Consider the following 16,569-nt stretch of genomic DNA (forward strand, 5'->3'; position numbering starts at 1 on the left):
GTTTTCATTTAGGAATGGCTATTATTGAAATCCCCTGTGAAATGATTTGTAATGAATCTATTATTGAAGCTACCTTTGGAAATAGTATATCTATAGATATTATTAAAAATATATCTAAATGTGCGATTCTTTGTCCTTAAAATGAGCATGTCCATAAATTAAATGAAGAAATTTTGGATATACTCGATGGAGATTTTCACACCTATTTGAGTGATGATTCCATCAATTCAACGGATGATGTCGAAAAGGATAATTTTCCAATCGAATTTCTTAATAGTATTACTCCTTTCGGATTGCCTTGTCATAAATTAAAATTAAAAGTAGGTGTAACCATCATGCTACTGAAAAATCTTAATAGTAAATGGGGTCTTTTAATGGTACTAGATTTATTATCACAAGATTGCAACCTAATTGAAGCTGAAGTATTAACAGGATCTGCGGAAGGAGAGGTTGTTCTGATTCCAAGAATTGATTTGTCCCTGTCTGAAACTGGCCTCCCATTTAAATTAACTCAAAGACAGTTTCCCATGATGCCAGCATTTGTGATGACGATTAATAAATCACAGGACAAACTCTAGACAGAGTAGGAATATTCCTACCTGAACCCGTTTTCGGACATGGTCAGTTATATGTTGCTTTCTCTGGAGTTCAAACAGCATGTGATGTTAAAGTTAAAGTTGTAAATACTTCATCACAAGGGAAATTAGTCAAGCACTCTGAAATTGTTTTTATTCTTAATGTGGTATACAGGGATATATTAGAATTAGAGGCCCGGTGCACGAAATTTGTGCAGGGGGGGGGGGAGGGTGGTCCCTCAGCCCGGCCTGCACCCCCTCTCAGTCTGGGAGCCCTCAGGGGATGTCCCACTACTGGCTTAGAGGAGTGGGCCTAAGGTGGCAGTCAGATATCCTTAGTGCTGCCGAGGAGGAGCGAGGGGCTCCCGCCACTGCTGCTGCGCTCGCCAGCCTTAAGCCTGGCTTCTGGCTGAGCGGCGCCCCCCGCCCCCTCTGTGGGAGCTCACTGACCACCAGGGGGCAGCTCCTGCATTGAGTGTCTGCCCCCTGGTGGTCAGTGCATGTCATACCAACCGGTCATTCTGCCATTTGGTCGATTTGCATATTAGCCTTTTATTATATAGGATAAGTTTAATCAATTTATCAGTCATTGTTTTTAATCAATATTTTTATATCATGTCTATTGTTATATCATGTTGTTATTGTTTATTAATCAATTTATATCTTATTTTAATAATCATTTTATTCATTTTCTTTCATCTCTGATACTTCTTTGATAGAGAAAGGGCGAATAGTGATATTAAAATATTTCTTCTAATTAATTTCAATGTGCTTGAGTCTGTGCACCGGGACACTAGTGGTTTGATATGCAGCATTGTAATCGATTCTACTTCCTTCTTCTTTCTCAAGATTGCTGCAGCTATTTGGGGTCTTTTATAGTTCCATATAAATTTTTGGAGTATTTGTTCTAGCTCTGTGCATTATGTCTTTGATATTTTAATTGGGATTTCATCAAATTGTGCATTGCTTTGGCTAGTATAGACATTTTAATGGATGTTAATTCTCCATTCCATGAACATGGTATACGTTTCCACGTATTTGTATCTTCAACTATCTCTTTTTTCAATGTCCAATAGTTTTCCAAGTACAGGTCTTTTAACTCCTGGTTAAGTTTATTCCTAGGTATCTACTTTTTTTTTTTCTTTATTAAGGTAGTACATATGTGTCCTTATCTCCCCATTGCCCCAGTATCTGCTTTTTTTGTTATTGCAATGGTAAATGGGATTGCTTTTTTAGCTTCTCTTTCTGAGAGTTCATTATTGGTGTATAAAAAAAATGCCATTGATTTGAGAATGTTGATTGTATCCTTCTACTTTGCCGAATTCATGTATTAAGTTTAGTAGTTTCCTAGTGGTCTTTAGGGTTTTCTATGCACAATATTCTGTCATTTCCGAATAATGAGAGTTTTACTTCCTCCTTTCCCATTTGGATGCCTTTTATCTCTTCTTCTTGTCTGATTGCTGTAGCTAGGACTTCCAGTACTACGTTGAGTAAGAGTGGTGAAAATGGACATCCTTGTCTTGTTCCTGTTATTAAAGTAAACACTTGTAGTTTTTGCCCATTGAGTATCATATTGGCTGCAGGTTTGGCCTTTGTTATGTTGAGGTATGATCTCTCTATTCCCACTTTACTGAGAGTTTTTATCAAAAAATGGTGATGGATTTTTGTCAAATTCTTTTTCTGCATCTATTGATATGATCCTATGGTTTTTATCTTTCAGTTTGTTTATGTGATGTATCACATTTATTGAATTGTGACTATTATACCAGCCTTGCATCCCTGGAATAAATCCCATTTGATCATGGTGTATGCTTTTCACAGGATAAATATATTTACTAGTGGCCCGGTGCACAGATTCATGCACATTGAAAGGAAATTAATTAGAAGAATTATTTTAATATCACTATTCACCTTTCCTCTATAATAGAAGTGTCAACCAAATTCACAATCAACAATGACAGATTAAAACACACGTGCGATTGGTGCCACCGAGAGCTCTATATGTATGGCATATACGTGAGTAAAGTTAGCCCTTTATATATATACTAGAGGCCCGGTGCACAAAAATTTGTGCACTCGGCGGGGAGGGTGGGCCCCTCAGCCCGGCCTGTGCCCTCTCGCAGTCTGGGACCCCTCGGGAGATAACGACCTGCTGGCTTAGGCCTGCTCCCGGGTGGCAGAGGGCAGGCCCAATCCCTAGGTGCAGCCCCTGGTCGGGCTCAGAGCAGGGCCGATTGGGGAGTTGGGGCACTGCCTCCTGTCATGCACAGAGCAGGGCGGATTGGGGGGTTGGGGCACCGCCCCCTGTCACACTAAAGGCAGGGTCGATGGGGAGGTTGCAGCGCCACCCCCTGTCATGCACAGAGCAGGGCCAATCAGGGGGTTGGGTCGCTGCCCCTGTCACACACAGAGCAGGGCCCATCAGTGGGGTTGGGGCTCCGTACCCTGTCACTCACAGAGCAGGGCGGATCAGGGGGTTGGGCTGCCACACCCTGTTACACTCAGGGTAGGGCCGATGGGGAGGTTATGGCTCTACCTCGTCACACACAGAGCAGGGCCCGTAAGGCGGGGGGTTGGGGCGCCGCACCCTGTCACACACAAAGCAGGGCCGATCAGGGGGTTGGGGCACCACACCCTGTCACACACAGAGCCGCAGGGCGATCAGGGGGTTGGGGTGCCTTCCCCTGTCAGGAACAGAGCAGGGCTAATAGGGAGGTTGTGGCCCTGCCCCCTGTCACACACAGAGCCGCAGGGCGATCAGGGGGTTTGGTTGCTGCCCCCTGTCACGCTGATCCCGGTGCCGGGAGGCCTTGCGGCTCCGCTGATCCCGTTGCTGGGAGGCATATTACCCTTTTACTATATAGGATAGAGGCCTGGTGCACGGGTGGGGGCTGGCTGGTTTGCCCTGAAGGGTGTCCTGGATCAGGGTGGGAGTCCCCACTGAGGTGCCTGGCCAGCCTGGATGAGGGGATGATGGCTGTTTGCAGCTGGTCACACACCCTTCAGGGTGGGGGTCCCCACTGGGGTGCCTGGCCAGTCTGGGTGAGGGGCTGAGGGCTGTTTTCAGGCTGGTGGGTGACTGAAGCTCCCAACCGCTCCTTTTTTTCTTTCTTTTTTTATTCTGTGCCAGCCTTAGCTCTGAGGTTTGGCTCCAGCTCTTAGGCCTCCGCTGCTGAAAGCAGGTATCTGGTTTGTTTGGGTTCTATAATCGAAACTCTGCATCAACTCCAGCTCTGAGATCCCGGCTGGCTGAAAGCAGGTTTCTGGGGTTTTGTTTAGCTTCTGTATTTGTAAAAATGTTTCAAACTGCAAGCTCAGAGGCCGGCAGCGGCAGGCGGGAATGTTAGCTTCCTCCATCACTGAAGCAAGCAAGCCTCATGTTCGCTTCAAGCTGCCTGACTGCCGGCCGCCATCTTGGCTGGCAGTTAATTTGCATATCGCCCTGATTAGCCAATGGGAAGGGTAGCAGAGGTACGGCTAATTACCATGTTTCTCTTTTATTAGATAGGATGGGCACTTGGGCTTTTTTCAGATCTTATCTATTTTAAATTGTGCTGCTATGAACATAGGAGTGCATACATTCTTTGTGATTGGTGTTTCTGATTTCTTAGGATATATTCCTTGAAGTGGGATTACTGGTCAAATGGGAGCTCCATTTTTAATTTTTTGAGGAAACTCCATACTGTTTTCCATAATGGCTACACCAGTCTGCATTCCCACCAGCACTGTGCTAGGGATCCCTTTTCTCCCCATCCTCGCCATCAGTTGTCATTTGTTGATTGTTTGACGGTAGCCATTCTGAAGGTGTGAGGTGATTTGCATCTCTCTGGGGATCAGAGACTTGGAGCTTTTTTTCATGTCTCTTGGCCATCTGTATGTCCTTTGCCCATTTTTTGATTGGAATGTTTGTTTTCCTTTTGTTAAATTGTATGAGTTTCTTATATATTTTTATATTAACCCTTTATCAGATGTATCATTGCCAAATATGTTCTCCCATACAGTGGGCTCTTTTTTTGTTTTATTGATGATTTCTTCTGCTATGCTAAAGCTTCTTATTTTGATGTAGTCACATTTGTTTATTTTGTCCTTAGTTTCCTTTACTTTAGGAGATGTATCTGTAAACATATTGCTAAGACATATGTCTAAGATCTTGCTGTGTATGGTTTTTTCTAGTGTTTTTATGGTTTCTTGATGCACCTTTAAGTCTTTTATCCATTTGGGGTTTATTCTGTGTATGGTGTCAGTTGGTGGTCTAGTTTCATTTTATTGCTTGTATCTGTCCAATCTCAACACCACTTATTGAAACTGTTTTTACTCTGTTGTACACTTTTGCCTCCTTTGTCAAATATTAATTGAGTGTTATGTTTTGTGTCATTTTATGGGTTCTTTGTTCTGTTCCATTGATCTATATGCATATTCTTGTGCCAGTACTATTTGTAGTAGAACTTGAAATCTGGTATTGTGATTTTTCCAACTTTGTTTTCCTTTCTCAAGATTGCTGCAGTTATTCAAGGTCTTTTGTGATTCTATATAAGTTTTTGGAATCAACATTTTAATGATGTTGATTCTACCAATCCATGAATGTGGTAAATTCTTCCACTTGTTTTTATCATCTTCTATATATTTTTTCAATGTCCTGTAGTTTTCCGAGTACAGATATTTTGCCTCCTTGGTCAAGTTTGTTGCTAAGAATCTTAATATGTTTGTTGTAATCATAAATGGGATATTTTTCATTAGCTTCTCTCTCTGAGATTTCATTATTGGTGTATAAAAAAGCCATCAAGGAGACAAGATGTGGGCGGAATAGGTTGACGCATGTTAAGGCTTGTCCCGGAGCAAATAGAATGAGCAGCTGAAACAAATAACATCCACCCCGAATTGGCAAAGGAGACTCAGCTGGTGAGACAGTTTGCAGCCGGGTAGGGCAGAGTTCCCCTGGAAAGGTAAAAACCAGGGATGTGGGCAGGAAGGTTTGCCAGATCTCTGAGCCCAGAGGGTCAGAGGGAAACCACGCAGCACCCAGCAGCATCCTTTGGGACGGCACAGTCTCTGATTGGGGAAAGGACATCCGCAGGACTGTTGGGGCCAGGGGATTTGAGATCTGGGTTCCATAATTACGGAAGACTGAGCCCAAAGGGGGCAGCCTGAAGTGCTGACCACACCACGCAGTGCCAGTGGGAGAGGAGCTCACAGAGACTGAGTCTTCCCCGTTTCTGCAGCTGGCATTTGTGTTTTTTTTTTTTTCACTGAACCCTGTTCATAGGACATTTCGGATACAGACACTCACCTGTGCTGAGGAGCGGGAGAAGGTGTGGACGAGTGGAATCTGGGGAGAGGATGTGGAGAGAAGGGGGTCCAGGAGAGGTGGCAGCAAGTTGAGTGCTGAGTATAACGCCTGAGCCCAGAACCTGGGCAGCCATTTTCTCCTGAACGTACAACCCCTCCCTCCAGTCTCCAGGCAAGGAATACAGCCACGCCCAGATTCCACCCTGAATGGTACAAAGGATTAAAAAAAATCTGATTAGTCCGTAGGAGTTAACAGGGTCTTTCTAGCCTATAGAGAGGCCTTCAGTCCCAGAAAAAAAAAAAATCACAGACATTCCAGAAAACTGGGATCTTAAGCCAGCCAAAGGAAAGACATTCTAATTTTTCATTTTTATTATTTTTTATTATTTTGTTAGCTCTTTTTTTTTTTTTTGCTTTTTTCAGTTGTTGTTTGTTGCTCTTTTTTTGCTTTTTTCTTTGTTTTCCTTTTTTGTTTGTTGCTTTATTTTCTACTTCTTTTCACATTATTTTTTCATCATTCAATTTTATTTTAGTTTTACTTGCTATTGTCTATTTTTATACCATTTCTTTAAATCAATTTTTTTGTAAATATATTATTTTGTTCCCCTTCTTTCTCTTTTTATCCACTATCCCTTTTCTACTTCCTTTATACTGAATTAAGGTTCTCCCCATATTTATCCAGTTCTTAACCTTATTTCCTCGATATCAGCTCAGCTTCTACAGATTCTGCCCCCACCCTCTTTACTGGATGTTTGGTGTTTGTATTTGTTTGGTTTATCTATTGGTTCTGTGGTGTTTTCTCCATATATATATGTGTGTGTGTGTGTGTGTGTGTGTGTGTGTGTGTGTACACACACAGACACATATATATATATATACACACACATATCCTTATCTAATAAAAGAGAAACATGGTAATTGGCGTATGACCGCTACCCTTCCCATTGGCTAATCAGGGCGATATGCAAATTAACTGCCAGCCAAGATGGCGGCCGGCAGCCAGGAAGCTTAAACTGAACATGAGGCTTGCTTGCTTCAGTGACGGAGGACTGCAACGTTCCCCGCCTGCCTTGCCGGCCTCTAGGCCTGCAGTTTAAGAAACATAGTAACAAATAGAAGGTAAAAAAAACCCCAGAAACCAGCTTTCAGGGAGCTGGGATCTCAGAGCTGGAGTTGATACAGAGTTTCGATTGTAGAACCGAAACAAACCAGATACCTGCTTTCAGAAGTGGAAGCCTCAGAGCTGGATCCAGGCTAAAGCTGGCCCAGAAAAAAAAAAAAAAAGGGAGCAGTTGGGAGCTTCAGTCACAGCCTGAAAACAGCCCTCAGCCCCTCACCCAGACTGACCAGGCACCCCAGTGGGGACCCCCACCCTGAAGGGTGTATGACCAGCTGCAAACAGCCATCATCCCCTCACCCAGGCCGGCCAGGCACCCCAGTGGGGACCCCCACCCTGAAGGGTGTGTGACCAGCTGCAAACAGCCATCATCCCCTCATCCAGGCTGGCCAGGCACCCCAGTGGGGACCCCCAGCCTGATCCAGGACACCCTTCAGGGCAAAGCAGCCAGCCCCCACCCGTGCAACAGGCCTCTATTCTATATAGTAAAAGGGTAATATGCCTCCCAGCACCGGGATCAGCGGAGCCGCGAGGCCTCCCGGCACCGGGATCAGCATGACAGGGGGCAACAACCAAACCCCCTGATCGCCCTGTGGCTTTGTGTGTGACAGGGGGCGGGGCCACAACCTCCCTAACAGCCCTACTCTGTTCCTGACAGGGGACGCCGCCCCAACCCCCTGGTCGGCCCTGCTCTGTGCCTGATAGGGGGGATCTCCCCAACCCTCTGATGGCTCTGCGGCTCTGTGTGTGACAGGGTGTGGCGCCCCAACCCCCCCACCCCACGGGCCCTGCTTTGTGTGTGACGAGGTAGAGGACCCAAAGAAACAAAATCAGAAATGATAGAGGTGAAATAACAACAGACCCCAAAGAAATACAAAAGATTGTTAAAAAATACTATGAACAACTCTACTCCAACAAATGACAACCTGGAAGAAATGGACATATTCCTAGAAAAATACAACATTCCAAAACTCAGTCAGGAAGAATCTAAAAATCTCAATAGGCCAATAACTATGGAAGAAATTGAAGCAGTCATCAAAAAGCTTCCAGCAAAAAAAAGCCTGGGGCCAGATGGCTTCACAGGGGAGTTTTACTAAACATTCAAGGAAGAACTAAAACCTATCCTCCTCAGATTACCACAAAAAATTCAAGAGGAAGGAACACTTCCAAGCTCATTCTATGAAGCCAGCATCACCATAATACCAAAACCAACAAAAGACAACACAATGAAAGAGAATTACAGGACAGTATCCCTCATGAACATAGATGTCAAAATCCTCAACAAAATCTTAACAAATCGGATGCAGCAGTACATCAGAAAAATCATACACCAAGACCAAGTAGGATTTATCCTAGGGATGCAAGGATGGTACAATATCCGCAGATCAATAAACATGATACATCACATAAACAATTTGAAAGAAAAAAACCACATAGTCATATGAATTGATACGGAAGAAGCATTTGACAAAATACAACACCCATTTTTGATAAAAACTCTCAGCAAGGTGGGAATAGAAGGATCATACCTCAACATAATAAAAGCCATATATGACAAATCCACAGCCAACATCATACTCAGTGGGAAAAAACTTAAACCATTTCCCCTAAGAACAGAAACAAGACAGGGATGCCCACTCTCACCACTCCTGTTCGACATAGTACTGGAAGTACTAGCCATTGTAATTAGACAAGAAGAAGAAATAAAAGGCATCTAAATTGGAAATGAAGAAGTAAAACTGTCGTTATTCGTAGGTGACATGATATTGTACATAAAAAACCCTAGAGACTCCATCAAAAAACTATTAGAGTTAATAAATGAATTCGGCAATGTAGCAGGAAACAAAATTAATGCCACAAAACCTATGGCATTTCTATACACCAATAGTGAACTTACAGAAAGAGAGACTAAAAAAGTAATCCCATTTACCATCACACCAAAAAAATTAAGATACCTAGGAATAAACTTAACTGAAGAGGTAAAAGACCTGTACTCAGAAAGCTACAGGACACTGAACAAAGAGATAGAGGAAGACATAAACAGATGGAAGAACATACCATGTTCATGGATTGGTAGAATCAACATCATTAAAATGTCCATACTACCCAAAGCAATCTATACATTCAATGCACTCCCCATTAAAATACCAACGGCATATTTCACAGACCTAGATTGAACTCTTCAAAAATTCATCTGGAATAAATAAAGACCCCGAATAGTTGAAGCGATCCTGAGAAAGAACAAAGTAGGTGGGATCTCAACACCAGATATGAAGCTGTATTACAAAGCCACTGTTCTCAAAACTGCCTGGTACTGGCACAAGAACAGACATATAGATCAATGGAATAGAATAGAAAACCCAGAAAGCGACCTGAAGCAATATGCTCAATTAATATTTGACAAAGGAGGCAAGAACATATAATGGTGTCAAGACAGTCTCTTCAGTAAATGGTGTTGGGAAAATTAGAGAGATACATGCAAAAAAATGAAACTAGACCACCAACTTACACCATACACAAAAATAAACTCAAAATGGATAAAGGACTTAAATGTAAGACGGGAAACCATAAAAATACTAGAGGAATCCAAAGGCAACAAAATCTCAGACATATGCTGAAGCAATTTCTTCACTGATACAGCTCCTAGGGCATTGGAAAGTAAAGAGAAAATGAACAAATGGGACTACCTCAAAATTAAAAGCTTCTGCACAGCAAAAGAAACTATCAACAAAACAACAAGAAAGCCCACTGCATGGGAGAACATATTTGCAAATCTTATCACTGATAAGGCTGTAATCTCCAACATTCATAGGGAACTCATACAACTTAACAAAAGGAAGATAAACAATCCAATCAAAATATTGGCAAAGGACCTAAATAGACACTTTTCAAAAGAGGACATTCAGAAAGCCAAGAGGCATATGAAAACATGCTCAAAGTCACTAATCATCTGAGAAATGCAAATCAAAACAACAATGAGGTATTATCTCACATCTGTCAGAATGGCTATCATCAACAAATCAACAAATGACAAGTGCTGGAGAGGATGTGGAGAAAAAGGAACCCTCTTGCACTGCTGGTGGGAATGCAGACTGGTGCAGCCACTATGGAAGACAGTATGGAGTTTCCTCAAAAAGTTAAAAATGGAACTCCCATTTGACCCCTTGATCCCACTTCTAGGAATATATCTCAAGAAAATAGAAACTCCAGTCAGAAAGGATATATGAACTCCCATGTTCATAGCAGCACAATTTACCATAGCTAAGATCTGGAAACAGCCTAAGTGCCCATCAGCAGATGAATGCAATAGAAAACTGTGGTACATCTACACAATGGGATACTATTCTGCTGTAAAAAAGAAGGAATTCTTACCAATTGCAACAGCATGGATGGAACTGGAGAGCATTTTGCTAAGTTAAATATGCCAGTCAAAGAAAGGAAAATACCATATGATCTCACTCATTTATGGATAATTAATACCATTGTAAAGTGAAAAGCAAAAATAGATACAGAGGCAGAGCAACATCGAACAGACTGTCAAAGTACAGCGGGAAGGCCAGCGAGGGTTGGGGCGGTGGGTAAGAGATCAACCGAAGGACTTGTATGCATGCATATAAGCATAACCAATGGACACAAGACACTGAGGGGTATGGGAGGCTAGGGGGAAGGTCAAGGGGAGAAAAAAAAAGGAGACATATATAATACTCTTTGTAATACTTTAAGCAATAAAACAAAAAAAAAGCCCTCAATTTTTGGGTGTTGATTTTGTATCCTGCTAAATTGCCAAATTCATTTATTAAATCTAGTATTTTTTGGTGGAGTGTTTAGTGTTTTCTACATACAATATCATGTCATCTCTGAATAATGAGAGTTTTACTTCCTCCTTTTCAATTTGGATGCCTTTTATTTTCTGTCTGACCGCAGTGCCTAGGACTTTCAGCACTGTGTTGAATAAGAGTGGTGAAAGCGGACATCCCTTTCTTGTTCCTATTCTTAGAGGAAATGGTTTTAGTTTTCACCCAATGAGTATGATTTTAGCTGTAGGTTTGTCACATATGGCCTTTATCATGTTGAGATATGCTTCCTCTATTCCCACTTTGCTGAGAGTTTTTTATGAAAAATTTGGTGTTGAATTTTATTGAATGTTTTTCTGTGTCTATTAATATGATTATGTTATTTTTGTCTTGCATTTATTGATTTGCAAATATTGTACCAGCCTTACATCCCTGGAATAAATCCCACTTGGTCATCGTGTATGATCTTTTTAATATATTGCTGGATCTGATTTGTTAGTATTTTGTTGAGGATTTTAGCATCTATGTTCATCAGGGATATTGGGTTGTAATTCTCTTTCTTTCTAGTGTCTTTATCTGATTGTGGAATTAGGATAATGGTCACCTCATAAAAAGAGCATGGAAGTGTTCCTTCCTCTTGGATTTTTAAAAATATTTTGTGGAGCATAGGTGTTAGTTTGTCTTTGAATGTTTGGTAAAACTCCTCTCTGAAGCCCCCTGGACCTGGGCATTTGCTTGCTGGGAATTTTTTTTATTACTGCTTCTATTCATTAGTTATTATTGGCCTATTCAGGTTTTCTGATTCCTCCTGATTCAGTTTTGGGAGATTGTATTTTTCTAGGAATTTGCCCATTTCCTGTACATTGTCCAGATTGTTGTCATACAGTTGTTTATAGTATTTTCTTACATTTCTTTGTATTTCTGTGGTGTAGGTGGTTATTGTTCTGATTTTACTTATTTGGGTCCTCTCTCTTTGTTTCTTGATGAGTGTTGCTAATAGTTCATCAATTTTGTTTATCCTTTCATAGAACTAACTCTTGATTTCATTGATTTTTTTGTAGTGTTTTTTAGTCTCTATGTTATTTACTTTTGCTCTAATCTTTATTATTTCCTTCCTTCTACTTACTCTGGACTTTTCTTGTTCTCTTTCTAGTTCTTTAAGTTGTAGGGTTGAATACTTTACATTTCTTTCTTTTTTTTTTTTTTTTTTTTGTGGTATGCCTGTAGTGCTTTCAAGTTCTCTCTCAGGACGGCTTTTGCTATGTGCCAGAGATTTTGGGTTGTTATGTGTTCATTTTCATTAATTTTCAGGAGGTTCTTGATTTCTTTCTTGATCTCATTGGCAACCCATTCATTGTTTAATTACATACTATTTAGCATCCAGTGTGTTTGAATGAATGCTTTTGGGTTTTTTAACTGTAGTTCATTTCTGATTTCATTCCACTGTGATCTGAAAAGATGCTTGACATGATTTCAGTCTTCTTGAACTTGTAGGGACTTGTTTTGTGTCCTAACATGAGATCTATTTTGTGAATGATCCATGTGCACTTGAAAAGAATGTATATTCTGCTACTTTGGGGTGAAATGTTCTACAAATATCAATTAACTCCATCTGATTCAGTGTGTCCTTTAGAGTCACTGTTTCCTTGTTAAGTTGTCTGGAAGATCTATCCAGTGAAATCAGCAGGGTGTTAAAGTCCCCAACTATGACTGTATTGTTGTCAATCTAACCATTAGAGTCCTGTATAAGTTTTTTTTAATATCCTATCTAATAATAGACAAACATGGTAATTAACCATAACTTTGCTACCCTTCCCATTGGCTAATCAGCAAGATATGCAAATTAACTGCCAACCAAGATGGCGTCCGGCAGCCAGGCAGCTGAAGCGAACAGGAGGCTTGCTTGCTCCAGTGATGGAGGAAGCCAAGGTTTCCCACCTGCCTCAGCCCAGCTCTGAGCTCCAAATGCAACAAAGTTGCAATTATAGAACCTAAACAAACTCCAGGTACCTGCTTTAAGCTGGCAACGGCCTCAGAGCTGGAGCCGGCTCTCCGCTCCAGTGACAGCCATAGAAGGTAAATAAATCCCAGAATTAAAAAAAAAAAAAAAGGAGAGGCTGGGAGCTTCAGTCGCCCGCCAGCCTGAAAACGGCCCTCAGCCCTCACCGAGACTGGCCAGGCACCCCAGTGGGGACCCCCACCCCTAAGGGTGTGTGACCAGCTGCAAACAGCCATCAGTCCATCATCCAGGCTGGCCAGGCACCCCAGTAGGGACCCCCACCCTGATCTGGGACACCGTTCAGGGCTAACCAGCCGGCCCCCACCCGTGCACCAGGCCTCTATCCTATATAGTAAAAGGGTAATATGCAAACTGACCCTAACAGCAGAAGGACTGGGAATGACTGATCACTATGACACACACTGACCATCAGGGGGCAGAGGCTCAATGCAGAAGCTGCCCTCTGGGGGCCGGGCGCTCTCACATGGGAGGAGCTCTGCTCAGCCACAAGCCAGGCTGATGGCTGCCAGTACAGCGGCGGTGGTAGGAGCCTCTCCTTCCTCCTCAGCAGCGCTAAGGATGTCAGACTGCAGTTTAGGCCTGCTCCCCGCTGGCAAGTGGACATCCCTGTAGGGCTGCCGGGCTGCAGAGGGATGTCTGATTGCCATCTTAGGCCCAATGCCCCAGTGAGCGGGCCTAAGCCAGCAGGTGGTCATCCCCTGTGGGGTCCCAGACTGTGAGAGGGCACAGGCCAGGCTGAGGGACTACCCTCCCCCCGAGTGCACAAATTTTTGTGCACCGGTCCTCTAGTATGTATAATATATATATGTTCCTATATTGGGTGCAAGCATGTTTATCAGTGTTATATCCTCTTTTTGGATTGATTTCTTTAGTATTATGCAGTGACCATTGTTGTGTCTTGTGATGGCCTTCCTTTTGAAGTCCATTTTGTTTGATATGAGTATTGCTACTCCAGCTTTTTTTTTCCATTTCCATTTGCTAGGAAAATTGTTTTCCATCTTTTCACTTTCATCCTGTGTGAATCATTTGTTCTGAGCTGGGTCTTTTGTAGTCAGCATATAGTTGGGTCACATATTTGTATCCGTTTAGCTACCCTATGCCTTTTGATTGGAGCATTTAAATCATTTACATTTAGGGTTATTGTTGATAGATACTTATTTATTGCCATTTTAACTCTGTACGTCTAGGTTTCTCTCTCTTTCTTCTCATTGCATCAGTCCCTTTAGCATGTCTTGCAGTGCTGGCTTGGTGGTAATGTACTCCTTTAGCTTTTTTTTTTTTTTGTCTGGGAAGCTTTTAATTTGACCACCTACTGTGAATGAAAGCCTTGCTGGATATAGTAATCTTGGTTTCAGATCCTTGCTTTCAATTACCTTGAGTACTTCATGCCATTCCATTCTGGCCTGTGGAGTTTCTGATGAGAAATCAGGTGTCAGCCTTATGAGAGCTCCTTTGTAGGTAACAGTTTTCTTTTCTCTTGCTGCCTTTAAGATTCTCTTTGCCTTTTAATTTTTGGCATTTTAATTATGATGTATCTTTTTAAAAAAATATATTTTATTGATTTTTTTATAGAGAGGAAGGGAGAGGGATAGAGAGTTAGAAATATCGATGAGAGAGAAACCTCGATCATCTGCCTCCTGCACAACCCCTACTGGGGATGTGCCCCAACCAAGGTACATGCCCCTGACCGGAATTGAACCTTGGACCCTTGAGTCCACAGGCTGATGCTCTATCCACTGAGCCAAACCAGTTAGGGCAATTATGATGTATCTTGTTGTTGGCCTGTTTGAGTTCTTGCTTGGGGTTCTCTGTGACTCCTGAATTTGTGCGAGTTTTTTCTTTACCAGGTTAGGGAAGTTTTCTGCCATTATTTCTTCAAACATATTCTCTATTCCTTTCTGCCTCTTCTGGCACACCTGCTATTCTAATATTGTTAGGTTTCATGTTGTGCCACAGCTCCCTTAAGCTGTCCACCTTCTTTTTTTTTTTTTTTTATTATTGTTTTTTTCTTTTTGGCTCTCCTATTGAGTGGTTTTTTTCAACCCTGTCTTCTAATTCACTGATTTGATCCCCAGCTTCCATTAATCTGCTATGTATTCCTTCCAATGTGTTCTTTGTTTGTGCTATGTCATTCTTTATTTCTGTTTTCATAGTTAACTATATATTTTCTCATGGTATTGAGCATCTTTACCATCATTACTCTGAACTCTGTTTCAGATAAATTTTTTTCCTAATATATTTTTATTGATTTCAGAGAGGAAGGGTGAGGGAGAGAGAGTTAGTAACATTACTGATGAGAGAGAATTATTGATTGGCTGCCTCCTGCACACCCCCTATTGCGGATCAAGCCTGCAACCCAGGCATGTGCCCTTGACTGGAATCGAACTTGGGACTCTTCAATCCGGAGGCTGACACTCTATCCACTCAGCTAAACTAGCAAGGGCTCAGATAATTTTTTAAAAAAATCTCTGCTTCATTTATCTCTTCTTCTGGGGAATTCTCTTGTTCTTTCATTTGGGGGCGGTCTTTGTCTCCTCATTTTGGATTTGTGACTCTGAATTTGATTGATCCTCTAGGCCTCTCAATCTCTAGTGCAGGACAGTGTCAAACACTTTTTCTGACTAATTAGATAAGGCTAAGACTCAAAGCCTCCAGAGACCACCTCTGCCTACAGACTAATAGGATACTGACTTTGATTGCCTTCACATAATCATCCTCAGGTGTGGCGAGAGTTTTTTTTTAACAGGGTGTGGCAGTTGCTTTTAACTGGAGGCTAATTTTTATTTTTAGTATCTCAAGTGGCCTCAGGGTAAAGTGTTTTCCAGTAGGGTGAGTCAGCTGTCTTCCCAACACCCCCCCTCCCCCCCCCCCCAAGGCTAGGCAAATGTCTGTGTGGGATATATGTCTTCTGCTGTGTGAGGGAATGACTCAGCATAGGAAACTGTGGGTGTCTGTCTACTGAGCTCTATCCCTTGAATCCCCAATCCTGGTTTCTGGTCACACATCTCCAGTCCACTCTGCCCTCTCTCTGCCAGAGCACAAGGTGGGTGGCTCCCCAGGGAATTTTGTACATTGGCCCTTCAAGAGGGTGCCTGAATTTTTAGCTGTCACTCCCTGGCAGGCAGCAATTTGCTGCTTTTCACAGTCAGATGTTATGTGGGTACCCTTATCACTTCTGGTGCTCTCTGCTGGGGGGCCGAGTTTGGGGATTAGATCCCATAAATCTCAGTGGCTGAGTTATCTCTCAGGAACTTTAGTTCCTGTGTTGGGCTCAGGCCAGCCCTTTCACGCTTCCATCCCTCCTAACAGTCTCTATGCGGTCTCTACTTTTGGTCCTCGGGTATCAGGGTTCTCTCCAGCGAATCTTTCGTTGATCATTCAGGAAGTTTTTCTGTATTTTAGTTGTAATTTCAGTTTGTTAAATGAATGTCCATGCAGCATCCACTTACTCTGCCACCATTTTTAATCTCCTCCCAATCTACTTTTAATACCTTCCAGTGTGTTCTTGATGTCAGATATATCATTCTTCATTTCTGTCTGGCTCTTGTTCATGGCCTTTATTTTCCTTTTCATGCTGTTGCAATTTGTACTAAGTTCCTCAGTTATCTTTATAACCATTGCTTTGAACTGTGTGTCTGAGAGGTTGCTTTTCTCCATTTCATTTAATTCTTTTTCTGGAGATTCTGTCTTTTCTCTAATTTGGTGGTTCTTTTTTTGTCTCCCCATTTTAGCTGTTTCTTTTCATTTGCTTCTGTTTATTATTTGTTTCTATGAACT

General features: G+C 42.1%; 1 protein-coding gene across 1 annotated transcript in view; it reads left to right on the forward strand.

Moving 5' to 3' along the window:
* HLTF (helicase like transcription factor) overlaps window positions 1–16,569 on the forward strand; it is a 147,415-nt gene that overhangs the window by 26,695 nt on the left and 104,151 nt on the right. The window lies entirely within an intron of this gene.

This window comes from Myotis nattereri (genome assembly GCF_964212035.1).
Source record: "Myotis nattereri genome assembly, chromosome: 3".
Lineage (NCBI taxonomy): Eukaryota > Metazoa > Chordata > Mammalia > Chiroptera > Vespertilionidae > Myotis > Myotis nattereri.